Source organism: Armigeres subalbatus, chromosome 3 (genome assembly GCF_024139115.2).
Source record: "Armigeres subalbatus isolate Guangzhou_Male chromosome 3, GZ_Asu_2, whole genome shotgun sequence".
Classification (NCBI taxonomy): Eukaryota; Metazoa; Arthropoda; class Insecta; order Diptera; family Culicidae; genus Armigeres; species Armigeres subalbatus.
In genome coordinates, this window is record NC_085141.1 from 329,333,904 (window position 1) to 329,350,805 (window position 16,902).

At 39.4% G+C, this 16,902-nt stretch overlaps 1 protein-coding gene across 7 annotated transcripts in view; it reads left to right on the forward strand.

Annotated features, from left to right (window-relative positions):
* The first annotated feature begins 2,985 nt into the window (after nucleotides 1-2,985).
* Nucleotides 2,986-16,902, forward strand: part of LOC134225631 (OTU domain-containing protein 7B-like) — a 140,815-nt gene continuing 126,898 nt past the window's right edge. For 3 of the 7 annotated variants that reach the window (XM_062705856.1, XM_062705857.1, XM_062705861.1), the window contains exons 1-2: nucleotides 2,986-3,138; nucleotides 15,723-15,997. The gene's annotated coding sequence lies outside the window, so the exon portion shown is untranslated. Of the gene's footprint in view, nucleotides 3,233-15,339; nucleotides 15,479-15,511; nucleotides 15,530-15,722; nucleotides 15,998-16,902 lie in introns of those variants that run through there. The other 4 variants (XM_062705858.1, XM_062705859.1, XM_062705860.1 and 1 more) reach the window with 4 other exon arrangements.

The window sequence follows — 16,902 nt, forward strand, 5'->3', positions numbered from 1 at the left end:
CGCCATAAGATCTGTCAGATCAACTGTGAACAAAATTGTTTGATTTCAATAATCACATTATATCCCGAAATTTAGTACTATTTTTCATGCATATTTTCATAATTTGGCTTTGAACTACCACATATTGAAAATAATGATATCGGCGACGATTTTAAAGGTGCTTAAAAAGTGACGTTTTGTTACCAGCGAAACTGACAATATCTGGTGCTGAAGCATCGGTCCTCATTTTCATTGCTTCATTCATTCAAGCACTGACCGGTTGATAGCATTCTCCAATAGCTATAATCGTACAAAATTTTCCACATCTTTGATTATTCTTCCAGGAATACGCACTATTTTTGATGGCAGCAGCAGGGACTATGTCCTGTCGTGACCCGGACGAGGTTTCTAAGCTCGACTGTTCGTCGCAACAATATTGTGGATTTACTTGACCAATGGATTCGAAGGTCGGTTCACTTACCTATTTCAAACGTTCCCTATTCCAGCAAGGTTTGCCAAACTCAATAAATGTTTGGTAGATTACCTTGTTTTTTGCTCCTTGTCTATCAAAACAGATGTCAAAACATCGGAAAAAGAAAGAGAAGTCCGAGGGAAACAGCAAAAACCACGTGGCAGACTTGTCAGTTTTGACAGATTTTACTATGAAGACGGGTGTGAAGGTGAAAACGGCGATTTCAACGACCGTTCAAGGAGCGACTATTTCGAACGGTCGGGTCCAATAGGGAAATCCACGTACAATACTCAGCAAACTGAACTCTGTTATCGATTCGTTCCAACACGAACAAAAAACCGCAGGCCAACTGAGCGTTGTGATGCCTGATTAGAATGTGGTGGGATTCAACAGTGCGCTCTGATGAACTTTTTTAGAAAAGCTGCATCTATCCGCAAGCAGACTCCGCCAAAGCGACCGTGTTCCGCTCAAATCTCACAAGCCCAAGTCCTGGTGTTAGATGGGACACTAAACAGACCGAGCACGACTGCCCTTCGACGAGACAGGATGTTTGCGCAGACCTAATAAGCCGCATGTAAAACAAACAATTACGAACAATTTAATCGACGGTAAATTCTTCTCTGACATCACGAACGTCCGCACTTACCGCAGGGCGAAAATTGAATCTGACCATTACCTCGTTGCAGTATATGCCTGCGCTCAAAACTCTCGGCGGTGTACAGCACGCGACGCAGTCGAATGCCGCGGCTGAACGTTCTGCAGTTACAAGACGTCAGACTAGCCCAAGACTACGCGCAGCAGCTGAAAGTCGCACTCTCAACGGAACAGGCACTGCTTCTCTTGATCATGGCTGGAGAGATAGTCGATCCGCCATTATTGGTAGCACCGCAGCCGCTGAACTTGGCATGGTGCCCCCGGATCAAAGAAACGACTTATTTGATGGCAAATGTGAGTAGTTAATGGAGGAGAAGAATGCGGCATGGGCGAGATTGCTGCATCAGCGCACGATGCACGACACAAATGGGCGCGGAACAGACAAAACCTCGATTTTCCAGAAGAAAAGGCGCCTGCAGGAAGATCGAGACCGTGAAGAGACGGGGCAACTGTACCGTGCTAATAATGCACGAAAGTTCTATGTGAAGTTGAACCACAGAGAACAGACGTTCATCTTCATTCGCGTGCTTGTGTAAAAGTTTGTACTGGTCATTTTGAAGTATGTCGTTATGCCCCCGTTGCGCGGTGCTAGTGTGCCGATAAATATGGTTAAAATTTGCCGTGTTTTACTTTTTAGCGCTAGTGTTCATTCCGAATTACTCCTAGGCTCGCTCCTAGGTGGCAGCACTACATTGTTTATGTAGTGTATGCCAACGCCATCACTTAGTGAGATTGAGTTTTTATGTCGGGCAGCCTGCGTTGGCGGCGCTGAGGTGCGATTTAAATCTTTACACACGTTTTTACCGAAATTTTGTTCGAGCATCCATGTCTGTTCTCTGTGGTTGAACCGTTCAACGGTAGCTGTATGGTAATTAACCTGGGAGCATGTACGCAGGACATACGTCTCCCGGCTCCGGATCTCCCGAAAATCCAGGAAGAGATTGACCGGCTGAAAAACAACAACTACCAGGAGGGCTGTTTAAACACGGTGGTGAGGCACTGGCTAGAGCTCTGCTTTGGGTACTTACCAAGGTTTGGAAGGCTGAGGTTCTGCCGCAGGCACCGATCCGACGGGCACAAGAAGGTGAGGTAGGGCTGCGTGGCTTTAAACGTGCAGCCATAGGCCGAGTTGAATGGAGATAACTTTTATTGTCTGCACAGGCCACTGCAGAAATAAAAAAATGTTGTCATTAATGAGTTATGCCATCGAACTTCAAAAAATGGGTATTTTTTCTGCAGGGAGAAAGAGATAGCACATAAAAGTTAATGGGTAAATGAAAATCTACATGCAGGGTCCTACCCGTAATGCTGGTTAGACACCTTTACGTGGTGTGTTACGGGGTAAGATCTACCACGGTTACATTGTCAGCTGCAGGCAAACCCTGACCCAACGAAACCTTCCTCATTATCCAACTCCGTGGTACTTATGAGGGTGTCGCTAAGTCAGTGGCCTTTCGTTAAGTAAGTACCACTTCAACACTCCCCTCCCCTCCAAATTTACGGTGAAGATGAGCGTGACCAGGAGTAGTAATCCTCATGCTTTTGTCAATTTTGTCTAAGACTGGAATCAAGGACCACTCCCCTTCTTGATTTCTGATAGCATTCTAGATAAGGATCTCAAAAGTAAAACATGAGTATCACTAGTGTCCAATATACGAATTACACTGTAACAATGCTAATGAAAATCTACGTGCATCTACCCTTGCATCTACCTCTTTAATTCGATTTATTTATTAAGTGTCATTGCTGTCATTTCAGGTTGGGGTGTTTTCAAATGTTTACGCACAAGAAATGAACATTCATTCCGATTCTGTCGGAGTAACGGCCGTTTATTGTTGTTTTGTTTTCTGTTTTGCACATCTTCAACTCATCCAGGGCTGTTCGCTCGTTTTTCGACTCGCGGAGTCAGTTCAGTTCGGTTCATTCATCAGTCAAGTCGCAAAATAAAAAAGCTCTCGTCAGTGAAGCAAATCGGTGAAAAGTGTGGAGGAGTGCGCAGTGCGTTTTCGGGGGAGGAAAATACCATTGAAAAAGTGAGAAAATTGTTATTTTTGACCGTGCGGTGTGATGCTACTGTGTAGGAGCCTACGTCGTTCGTCGGTATAAGGAGAAAGAACAGATTTTTGGGTAAATGCGAAACTGTTTTTGGTGTCTTGAAAAGGATCATCGTTTTGACTCCGAACGGCAACGCAGATTTTAATGGCTAGGGAATTACTATTTTTCCACTCTCGTAACATTTTGCGACGAAGAAAACTGAGGCCTTCGCTTTATTACAGTAGTGTGTGGTTGTAGAGTTGATGATAAACGACCTTCACGGTTCCCCGTTCCCGTTGTCGCTAAACTTCACGGTTGGAAATTGCATTTTCAGCTCCTTTATAGGTAGTGTAGCTTTTGAAAAGATCCTGTTGACTCAGATTCAGTACTAAAATGCCACTTTAATGTTAATAAAATAATCGATTTAAATATTTGTACTCAAAATTAATTGTATTTGCAGTCTAATGAAACAAATGGAACCATATAGATGCGCCATATATTATCTTGGTAAAATCACGACGCAGCGAGAAATGAAAATAATTTGGAGCACGGGGTTATAGACTTTTGATTATGTACATTGTACATATACATATTTATATGATTGTAAATGATAATACTTTTCTCGATTTGATTTCGGAAAAGGTACTTTTTTTATTTCAATCAAAGTTAATTGCCTATTTCCGGGGATTAAACCACCAAACTCATATGTGAATATGTACGTTATGTGGAAGATATTGATTTGGAAAATGTATTGGAGGTAACCACTTTCCCTTCGATGGGACTCGAACCCATTTTCCAAATCAATATCTTCCACATAACGTACATATTCACATATGAGTTTTCATAACACTTTTTTTATGTTTATTGAATTTCTAATCTCGTGTAATGAACCATTTTCAAAAAAAGTCAGCTCGTATTTCTTTTAAATTTTTTTTGAATTCAATTGGCTATGCCATGCCATGGTAAATTTCTGTGATTCTAATTCTAATTAATTTCAATCAATAATTCAACGGCAATACATCGTTTTTAAGATCGTTAAGCCTTTTCCGTATAACAAAATTGTACCGTAAATTGTTTTTGTGAAAAATTACTTTGCTTTACTATTTAGCAGCCAATTTGATCGACATGCAGGCAGATTTTTAGTTCAAGATTTTCTCCTTCTGCCCAATATAGGAGTTTTCTGAAAGAAATTACCTATTTTCACACAGTAGATGAACGTATAACAATCACACTATGTTACCTAATATGTTTATTTATCAATTTGTGAACATGTTCAACTTTTGGCAAGTCAATTGAATTAAACCGAATCCATCAATTCACATGCCCTGCCAAACGTAGCATTTGAGATCATGAACTATTGTAAAATACATAACAGTGGTTAACAAAGGCAGTTCACAAATTGCGCAAAAATCCCTTTCATAATTAGTGATGATTCACATAATATTTCCTTTGTGTTATCAGCATTCAGCACAAATCCAGATTTTCTTTCACTCGGGAAGTTGAAACACGTGAGAGTATTGAGAGGATTTACAATACAGCTGATCATGTTTGGGTAACAAATTCTCTCTAGTCTGTGGTCCGTTTGCCTGCGATCCAATTGCTTCTAACTCATTCGACTGAACATCAAAAAAAATTTCACGCATAACTTGTGAAGACAACCTTGTTGATTACGCCATTTATGATATTGATTATCGAGTTGAATATTAGAAAGAAAATTGAATGTATGGGGATTGGCATTAAGTTACTCTTTATCATTATATTTATATAAATTTAAGAAAAAAGGTGTACCTCAAGGTAATATTTTAGTAGATAAATAATTAAAAATGGTTTGCTTTAAATACCTACGTTGCAAGATCTGCTCGTGATCATTATACTGAGCTTACAATATCCGAGGTCGGACGTAAGACGGCAAAAATATTCCCAAAAACTTTTGCCTATATTTTTTGATGGTGAACCCAAACTTTTGGCCGGGAGTGTACATCTTCACTAGGAAGTTGCAGTGTTGAAAATCTGATCTTCCGTTAAGCTACGAAATTGCGCTAGCAGTGTTCGTCGTGGAGCCCATAGCCTCTTATAAGTTTAAGCTATTGGTCATTGAAAAATAATATTACAAACAGTCAGAGATGCATCTGAACACGAGAACGCGTGTTCGTGTTCAAAACGTTCTGAACACTGCACACTGTTCAAGAGCGCTGACCTAACTTAGCAACTTGTATCCTAGGAAAACAAATTCAAGCGACAGCATGCTACACATTCCTCGGCTATAGTAATGGAACACGTGGGCATCTAACGGATAGAAATCAAGCATGCTCGTATGATTTTGCATAGTTCCAAATCTAAGGAATCTTAGTTACCATGATCGTTTTGCTTGCGTACCAACCCAGTGCACACTGAACTGTGTTCAGAGTTCAAAACTAAGAACACCAAGGCACGCTGTTGGCTCATGTTCTGTTCAGGATGCATCTCTGCATCAAGCTTTACATCCTCAGCCTCTTTTCCGCAACCAAATTTTGATGCTAATTCAAAATTCGAACGATTTGTTTGAAATTTTCAGACATAAACCAGAAAAATTATCATAGTTTTAGGGGGTCGATAGCCGGATGTCTATTCGATGGAATCGGATGGCCATTTAGTACAGTTTTTTTGTTCAATCAAAGTTAATTGCCTATATTCCGAGTATAAAACCACCCGACTTGGACATTAATTTATAATGTTCTGAAAACTCAGATGTGAATATGTACATTATGTGGATAATTGTGATTTGAAAAATGTATTGAAGGTAACTGCTTTCCTTCGATTGGACTCGAACCCAGTTCAGAGTACTGAGGATCTTTGCTTTTCCTTACATTTGGCGTTCGTTGGCTTAGCCATTTAATACAGATTTTTTCGTACAGTCCAAGATTTATAATTCTATTTATAACATAATTTGGAACCCGGAGATATTTCAGAGCTTCAATTAATACAGGGTGGCTAACCGAATCGAATGCTTGCTTTATATCAAGTGCAAAGACGTAGACTTTTGTTCCGGTGTTCCAAAACTCCTCAGTAACTGTCCTCAGTAACTGTCAGTTATCCTTTTTACCATGAAAATATAATCTTCCACTGACCTGTTACTCAGAAAAGCAGCTTGGTAAGTTGGCCAGAACCATCGTTTCATCCAGCTTTCTCAATGTGTACGCTGCAATGAACGTGTATGCAAGTTCACACAAGGTAATCCTCCTGAAGTCTGTAGTATCCTTGTGTGATATATTTTTAGGAATTGGTACCTGTCTGGTATCCGTTATTTCATCGGGAGCTTCATTATTCATCCAGATATGCTTGATAATTTTCTCGAGCTCTATGAAGAATTCAACAGGGGTATGCTTTAAAAGTTCTGCATTGATCCCGTCAAGTGAGGAAGGCGGTACTGTTTCATCTTCTGGAAGCAGTTGAAGCATTTGGTTTTTGACGACTGACGCAAGCAAAGCCCCCAGCTATTTGTGTTGGTTTATATTGCGTTCGACGTTATTACGAGCTATGTTTTTTGTGTTGCTTCAAGAATTCGTATGTATTCCTTACACTTAAATGTGGTTCTATGTCGTGAATATGACTGAAAAAGATTTTCCAAGGTTGGTTCAAATTCCTACCTGGCCAAATTCCTACCTGGCCGTGCGAAAAAAACAATTCAAACAACAATCAACGAATTAAAATAACTGACGTTCTCTTTGTGCCTTGAAGGAAAGGTCCAATGTTTCGCCCATTGCGAGATATGATGAGATTTCCTTATGAGACTTAATTGTACCTTGACAGATACGTATTTCGACCTCAACAGTAAGGTCGTCTTCAGTGTCTCGTACTTGAGTCGAGTCAAGTACGAGACACTGAAGACGACCTTACTGTTGAGGTCGAAATACGTATCTGTCGCGGTTCATTTTAGTGGTGGAATTAAATGGGATAGTACAAACTCGTCTTATGACAAGTGAAGACATTCCACTAAAAAGCTCAAAATAATTTTCTTAACAAAAACACAGAACATGAAGAAATGGTACGAACACAATTCCACACAAACATTTGTCACTTACAGGTAAGATAAAATAAACCGTAACAAGCTGGAGAAACTGACTCATCGCATCTACTGTCACTTTTGGATTTCCGAACACCTCCAAGACTGTCGCGTACCACGAATCTGCTACAACAGTTGTCCCCAGCATTCTTACTATCACGGGCCACACAGAAATTTTGAGCTGATAAAGCGGGCCGCAGTAGTTTTGTAACATTTGTTTTTCAGTTTATATCATTGGAATTCATCTCATTGGAATGACATCCCTCACTGTGACATCTCGCCTCGCCGCTTAGTGTGCATTATGCTTTTTCACAGTTATTAACTGCGTAGATTCTAAACCAAATTTAAGTTACCATTTTCGTATTTGTCGATCATAGCAAAGATTTTAAAGTACAAGATAGCCCACTCTTCATTATCCCATACAATCCACTAGCGAACAGCTTTTCTGTAGTACAGCGCCAACTGATGATTAGAAGTCTAACTATTTTAGTAAAAACGATCAAAGTAACCTTGAATTTTCACTCTCCTATTTTGAAGAACAACAACAAACATGTTGATTGTTGACAGAACTCGTCAGAATATTATTTGAGAAAGGTTCTGACTCATGGAAGTATTTCGGTCACGAGCTAATAAATAAAGAAACTGGAACAGATGCCAGGACCTCAGGCGCAATTTGATTGCTTTGGACCCCTTGCAACGATTTCGGCAAGTGCTACCCGAGGAGGATTCCCAGACAAAGATCGGCTCTGAAAACCCCGGAAGGACTAATGGGGAGGCGTCCTTAGAACTGTCCCATGTACATAGGAAATCCCAGCAAACATGGGACAAATATGTGTATGACGGCAGTAAAGGTCACATGCTTTTCTATCTGTTGAAAAGTACGAATACATTAATATTTAATAAATACTTAATCTTTTTCTATGTTTGTACTTAGGTTTGTACCGCTTACAGTACTGTATTGTAATAATCCCATTTTTAATTTTTTGGTCCGTTGTGTGTTCACCAGAAGCAAGTGAGAGCTGACCTTCGAGAAGTTGCTGCATAAGCTGACCAAATCTTCATAGCATATTCCGTATGAATTTATGTTCATGAAGGTTATGTAGTACATAATTTCGGTGAAGGGCTGCTGGATGATAATGGAGGCATCACGACCCAACAAAGTAAATATGAAAAACTTTAGGTGTTTGGGCCCCATACACGCTCCGACATGATGTTGTACAACTTTGACACCCTCAGGAAATTCAGTTCGGTCGGAGTAGAGTCAGACCGTCTAGTCTGTGGGCAAGTTGTATGACTATTGAACAGTACAGCTTGCCCACAGACGGTCCAACTTTACTCGAAACGAACCAAATTTGCTAGGGCGGGGCCAAAGTTGTACAACATGTACAGTACATGTAAAGGTTTTCGGGAAGGTAGCCACCAGAACCACTAATTTTTCATAAGTTTTGAATTGTTATATGGACTGTGCGTAAAAACGAGTATTTCCATCATAATTTTTATCCCAAATAGAAAACGGCAAAAAAAATTAATTTAGCTCTTTCCAATAAATTGAAAAGATAATGACGTTTAGCATTTAATTTTGTTTTGATTGTTTCGGAAGCAACGATGAACTTCGCAACGGTGCGCCTCAAAGCGTCGAATTGAAGGCAACGATGCGCCGCCACGCGTTGCTTTAATGAAATAGTTCGACCGCCATCCGTCGTAGCGCTGGAGTCGTGTTCGCCTGTTTTGAGCAAGAGTGGACTATATTGTTAATATATAATATTTGATCATAGCATCTTTTCGGCTCAGTTATTTTATTTTATGTTTTTGTGCTCTTGTCGTAGCAAATAAAGATAGGGGCTCCGGTCGAAATTTTAAGAAGCATCCACTCAGGAATCCGTCTGGAATTCTGAACAGAATCCGTTTGGAATTCTAAACAGAATCCATTTGAGATTCTGATAAGAACACGTTCGTGATTCTGAACAGAATTCCGGTCGATATTCGGAATTCGTTTGAAATTTTGAATACAATCCGTTCAGGATTCTGTTTGAGATTCTGAACTGAATCTGTTTGGAGGTTTTGAACAGAATCTGTTTGCGATTGAATGAAATTACGAATGAAATTCTAAATAGAATCCATAGTTGCTAGTCAACCTATTTTTACCAATTATAAATTTAAGTTCAATTTTACCATAACAAACTTATTTTATTATTTTTATCCAGCAGCATTATTATGCAGCAGTATATGACAACTGTATTGCAAGCTTTAGCTTTAGTGAATAACATATTAGGCCGTTATAAATATTTAATTAACATTTTGTCCTATTGGTCTCCGGAAGATCAAAAGGGGTGGGGGGAGGTTTGTTTAATAAAAAATAAACATTAAAATGAAAAAACAAAAAACACCTCGGATTTGTTAAAGAATGTTTTGAAAATTATCCGAATTTAATTTTGTTGCCCCCTCAAAATATTATTTTTAGACAAAAAAATCCGAGGGGGGAGGGCCAGAAAAGTTTTTAAATATTTGTATCGGCCTTAGTTATTATCATAACCCGGGGCGATAACATCGAAGTTTATTTGCTGTCGGCCTACATAACATGCATGTATGGTATTATACATTTATATATATATGATAATATATACGATAAAATTATTTATAATCTGGGTGGTGCGGATAGAATCGATTTGGTTGTCAAACTGAAGCCAAAACTTTCTATTGTGCCAGAGCCAAACATTGTGGTTATGTTCGTTTTAGATCTTATATTGATAAGTATTGTTATTATTTGGAGAAAAAATAAAAATAAAATTTAGTTTGAGTTTTGCATTCTTTGTAACAAATATATTCACATTATATTTCGAGTGGATAATTAGTAGGAATGCAACTAAAAAGCACTCGTTAGGAGATTTCACGAAATTCAGCAGCTAATTGGAGCAGGAATTTATGTGAACCATCGTAAAGTCATGTAGAGTCTCGCGCATTCGTGCGCCTTCATGCAGCATGGAAAGAGAAATTCGAAGAGCGGGAAATGTTTGACAGCCGGAGAGCTGCAAAATAATTCTGCTTATAGGATTGATTTCAAAATATCCCGCTACTCGCTTGAAAGCAGAAAAGCGGCTCTATCCGCAGCACCCAGCTTATAATATATAAATAATGCTTCAACATCGAAATAATGTGAGCTTAAGGTATAGCCTCACCGACGAAGTAGCCTCACACCTCGGGAATTTGGTCTGCGGATTTTTCCCCATGTGTTTTTACATATGCGATGTTTTCGGGATTTGGGCACAGAAAATCAAAATCCCGGCCCCATTTAAAATGCATGGGGACCAAAATTCGGCGGAAAATTATCCCGAGGTGTAAGGTAGCCTTTAAGAGATTTCTGAGTACACCAAAATAATTGGAATTTTAACAAGCTTTTTCGGTCATATAATGCAAATCAATGGGCCACTTGTAGTGCATTCTCAGAAATCCTTCGCGGGCCGCAAGAAGTGGCTTAGAGGGCCGCATGCGGCCCGCGGCCCTCGCTTTGGGAATCACTGAACCTAGATTCCACAGAACGTCATTTGGATATCACGAGCCGGTTACAGCGTGACTCCGCAGGTGGAGAACTTGTTTGAGTTTGGTGAGGCGTCTAGTAGATTTTCGAACTAGCTGTACAATTCAGTGTTAATTTAGTATTGTAGTAATTGGGTCTTGTAGACTTGGGTCAGATGAATATTTTTTTTACAAATAAACAAATTAAAGCGGCCAGGCCTACTGTGCAGCGTTGTTGAAAATACCTGTGAGAAGTGAGAACCAATTCTTAAGTTGATTTCACAAATAAACATAGAACGGGGACATCTCGTACCAACCGCTCTGTTTATATTATTAGGTTATTGTTGTTGAATCGTTGAGAGTGACTTTGCTAAGATGATTAATGATCACTCCTTGGGTTCTCGCTGGGCTTGCTTTAATGTTTGCATAAATTGTTTGGTAATGTGTTTGTTTTCATCTGGTCTGGACTTAAACGGTTAATAGATTTTTTCGACAAAATAACATGCACGGTAGGGTGGCTCAAAAAACACTTTTTCAAATTTCTTGATGGGCCGCCCTCTTATTCGATTCTATTTGATGCCCTGATGCTCTGGACAAAATTTCAGCCAAATCGGTCAACGTTTGGGCGGTGCTAAACTCGTTAGAAGTTTATATGGTAAAATGTATGCAGAAACATCCAAAAACAGTGAATTGCAGTTGGACGGCACAATTTACGATCAAGAACCATGATACTCATTCAGTTTTTGTAGAATTAAATACAGAATGTTATGCTGAAAACCGCGAGAAGATTAGAGTTTATTTGGCAAAGATATAATCCTATAGGGCACTGCACGAAAACATCTCTTTCTCTTTCGTTCCTCATAAATTTTGACGTTTACCGGCCTTGTTGTTTTCTAATTTCTTTGCAGCGAGAAAGAGACAAAGTAGTCCGTGCAGTGCCCTATTTGGTCGGCTGATTGAGATGTTCGATCAAGTGATCTACACGGAAGAAAAAAAGTTCCCAACGTTGAGTTTTTTTAAACTTACCTTTGAGTTTTTGTTTCTCTTCTCTTTCATCCACTCTTTCTTCTGTTGTCAAAAACAAAGGAGCGAAACAATCCAACGACGCCAGTTCAATACGGGAAGCCAATTTGGAGTATATTGCCTGAACTCAAAATTGAGTAAATTAAACGGGCTTGGTAGTCATATGGCTACTGCTTCTGCCTCATACGTAGGAGGTCGTGGGTTCAATCCCAGGTCCGTTCCATTCTCCTACTTTATATCTTTCTCTATATTTCTCATGTTCTAGCAATCGCTAGAACTGGAAATGGACTTCCATACCGTTTCCCTTACTATTCCTATACCTTCAACTTGAATATTCTAGCAGTAATCTGCTGAATTGGAAATGAACTATAAAAAAAGCTCTTTTCCTACATCTAATTAGAAATTCCATCAGTTGCTTTCTCCTATCTATCACATTGGTAGTTCGTTAACCAAGACGGACCTCTGCCTCTCGAACCTACCCCAAAAATTACAACAAATTCCGCATGAACACGTGGCAAGTGCAGAGGTATATTCGGCTTGCAGTGGGCGAGTGATTGCATCAACATTTCCTCCCCCTTCCCTACATTGACTTGCATTCTGACGTGGCAGGCGCCAGTATGACCTTACAAATGAGTATTGTACTTGACCTTGACCTTGAGTACTTGACCTTCAATACCAGTATTGAAGATGTGTGCTAGTCCCAAGCAAACTACTGTTGGTTCCCTTGCAAGAACAGCTGATCTGGTCATAATGGAGTAGCAACTACGAGCAGTCAATCAAGCTCAAGCTCAAGCTGAACTCAAAATTGAGTAAATTTAACCTCCAATTGGGTAATTAAATTTTCCGTTGGGTACTTGCGACATGGGAGTAAAGACAAACTACTTCGACCCCATTTACTCAATTTTGCAGAGTGTCGACTACCTGGAAAGTCAGGGAATTTCGAATGAGGGAAAAAAATACAACCCAAATACTGAATTTGTTTCAGTCTGCAGATTAAAATTCTACTCCGAACCCATTCCATTTTCGCCACGGTAATCAAATTGGCTTCCATTAGTCTCCATTGTAGATCAATAGAAGACGTTCCTAAGCCACATTGCTCAAATGGTCAATGTTGGAGACAAATAGTTCTTATAAAAATCACCCTAATAATTGGAATATTTAGTTTTAGTGTGTGGTTTTATGTTGGAGTCATGTTGTTAGATCATGCGATATAATTTCTACGTATTATTTAGCATGGAGGTATGATGTACCAAGTGTTTAATTATATTTTCTGTAATTTTGCAAATAATATCCGACGCGTTTTTGTGCAATTGGGTCAAAACATGAAGAATTGATATTCAATTTTCTTTCAGGGAACGATGAAGTTAATCATCCTGTCGAAAGGAACGTTGTTTAATTTGAAAATTAAAAATAGATGGAAAATGCTTCCTCGATATTTTCGGTCTTATTAGACGCACGAAATAATATGATTCAAGCGCACTAGCAAATCACTGCAGGGCACTTCACTCAACCTTTGACAGTTAATATATGGGCCTGACGTTTTGGCCTGATGGTTTAATCGTTCTGATATGCGCCTTTTCAGCAACAGATGTTGCTCAACCCAAATAATGTCTTGAATATCTCAAACACAAAAATATAATTTTTACTGATTTAGACTATTATCAGAATTTAGATAACATCGGTTCATATATTCTTGAGTGGTACTTTATCGTTTGCAATGATGTAGGGCTTTAGGGCCCAATTGATGTTACCTGTTTTAAAGTGTTTACTTAAATACAATTAATTTAGTTATCATTCATCAAGTTGTTTCTTTTCTAGATGCGCGACATACGAACAATATTCTGTTGCAGTTAGGGATAATCGATTGTTGCGAGTTGAATTTGTTCCGATGTTTGCAGGAGAAGGCCAATGTTTCAATTTTACATTGGTTGCTTTTGATGTTTTTCAACCAATTTCATCAGTAAATATTTTGATTGATGTTTGAGAATTTTGTTTAGAAATTACTTCAGTGGGGGTGCGTAAGATATCTTCTGAAGAATATTCTCCCTGAAACAAAGAAAAAATCCCAAAAAGATTTCCAAGAGTTCTCTCGATAGTTTTTACCTAACTTTCTTACAAACATGACCATTTTTAGGTACTTTTCCGTGGGGTCATTGATTTATTTAAACCGAGCCAAATCGAATTCGACAAAAAAAAAACACAAAAAGCCTGAGTGTATATTGACCAAAATATTTAAAGAATCGCAATGGTTAGAATGTTTTTCTGGGCCTACTGTAAGTGCTGAATGGATTTATCGAAGCTTGTGAGTACTTGTACTGAGTTCTTGAATATCTGGAGGATTGGCACAGAGAGTGAACAAGAATTCTTACTCTATAAGTATATATAATAAATTCTAGACAAACTTTAATTAAAATCTAATTGATGTAAGTTACGGAAAAAGTTCTGAATTACATATTTGGAAGCTTATCTCACTTTTTTGTATATTTTCCAAAAATAAATCTATCATACAGTTCTGAACTTTTTCCGTATCATACATCAATCAGATTTTAATAACATTATATCGGCCCTCCTTAGCCGCTAAGGGCTTCATTATCAAATTCAGACATATTTTATTAGCTATTTCGTCGCCAACTGTTACGAGTGAATACGTGGTGAGGTGTAATTTGTTAATAATTATTGATTTATCTTCTTCTATATAATAAAAATGAAATGGTCTGTGTTCGTATCCGCATAACTCGAAAACGGCTGGATGGATTTTCTTCATTCCTTCAGCAGTTACATTTGTCATAGTTTCCGACGGGTTTATATGATATTTGCTCAGTCAAAAATTATTAGTACAGTTCTGTAAATCGTTAAAAACTAAAATAAGGATTCGTATGGGAGTTTCGCATGGGCAGTTCGCAACGCGCATTTTCGTCTACTATTGCCTGATTTTCTCAAAATTGCACGCGGCGTACCCTTCGGGAAAGGTACCGCCGCGCTTTCCGCACCCCGTTTACTTGATTCTTATGGGTGAATAGCATTGCGGTGTATCGTTTGGCGCGGCCGTACCTTTCGACAGTCATTCGCCGCGTGAAGTTTTGTGCAAGTACCCATTTGGGAACATTACAAACGCCGCGCAGTGTATCATATCCAGAAAATCTGACAATATGCAGGACAACGTCTGCCGGGTCAACTAGTATTTCATAAAAGTACGTGTGGCTTGAATAATGGGCCAAACACAATGGATACGTTTGCGTGCGTTTTGACAGTTTTCCCATGGTAAGAGCTTGTAAAAGATTGTATTTTATTTTATGCTCCCGTTGTCAGTTACGCACCCAAATCATGGCTTACTAGGCTGCACAACTGATGGTTGCAGAAACAATAAGAACAGACTTAATTTATCAACAACTTTTTAGGTTCGCATTAAAAAATAAATAAATGAAATCATGCCTGCTTCATAACACCAAAAACAAATGTAGGCGTTCGGTTCCTGACCCGCTTATTGCGCGTTACGCTAGAATTTTCCCGATTTTGTTTTTCCTTTCCTTTTCCTTCCATCGGCGGTCGGTTGGTTGGTCGGTCGGTCGATCAGCAGCAGTGGCTGGTTGGTAGCCTGAACGGTGCAGCTGGTGATGTAAAAATAGTGGCGGCGGAAAATCGTCGTCTCTGGGCAAGTTGCAGTGCGGCAGCAACGACGACAGTAGTGGTGGAATTTTCAGCAGTTTTCCCTAGCGCCGGGAAGTATGGTCGCGAAAATGGTGGAAAATTGCGTTTTCCTCGTGAGTGGCGATGCGTTATGTTGTGGAGGGGGGAAAAAAGTGTGCAAATCGGTGAATAATTAGCGAAATGAAAATTCGATTCTAGAAGCAGGCTGAGTGCGACGCGAAATACACATCCATGCAACTGTGCTCACGAACAGGGTCGGAGGCAATTTTGGGAAGTGTCCCTGAATCCGAAAAGCTGCCTCTGCGAAAAGTGCACCGCTCTGGAACGGTTTTTAATGTGGCCATTGTTTGTTTTCAGAGATCTATTTGAAGTGTTCTTTGTTGAAAATATTAGCATCAATAATCACCATTCGTAGTGAATAAAGTGGAACCATTTAAAAGCAAAATCAAGGAAGAACCTAACGTCACAAGTCTAGCAGCAGTGACTAAAATTGGAAGCAGTTTCAAGGGAACACAACAAAGACGACGACATCATCGACGTCAGACGGAGCATCGCGTCAACCAGCAGCATCGAGAGTCGGGTGCGGATACCTACTTGGCTGGCAAGCGGTCATCAACCATCAGCGGAAAAGTGTGAGTGTATTCAATATCTGTACAAACTACCCTGTATCGTATATCTTACTTTGTAACCGTGCACAGTGACCAACGTTCGGTCACAACTAGATTCTTTAGCACGATTTTCATATTTTTCCTTGAATACCTGCATTTCTTATCCTAATTTGCAGCTGTTGATAACGATTGTTCAATGCGAATCGTAATTTTTACAATTTAAATAAATTATGAATAATGAATGGATTCCGTTATTTTCATATTTCTTGACTCACATCTTCGGTACATAGATCCTAGGCTAATATTACTTTTCATAAAGCTATTTAGTTTTTAATTGATTCTTGCCACTTTGCCAGAACATAATCGAAGTTTTTAATTTACCGTGGAAATCTTTCCACTTCTTTCTTTCGGCTTTCGTTCGAAATCCTGCCACTGTACATCTACCCCATAATCATCCATTCGTGTTCACATGTATGCACCAACAACTCTAACGAGGAAAAATGGCACATTTTGGGAAACAGATTCGGATTCGGATTTTCCTGTCCATTGCACTCTTATGGGTTAGCCTTTGGCCAGGGTGCTCAAGTTGGTAGGAAATAAGTGGGAAACTGTTGCGCTGTCTTTCAAGGATTTTCAAGTTACTTCGAGTTTTTCTCCGAAACCACAAACCACCCAACCGGAATCTCGTTTAATGATGATGCAAAACTAGCAGTGCGCTGTTGCGGTATTACGACGAGAGGATTTGTTATTGTTTTTGTTACCCACCGCACTACGTATCGTATCGTTCGTTCTGTTGAGTGGGTTTGTCAAACTTCAAGGTTATTCTGATTGATGCTGGTACCCATTCACCGTATCGTCGTTCTGATATAAGTAGTTGCTGTGCGATTTTTTCTCTGTATTTTCTTGGGTCGATTAGTGAAGCGTAATAT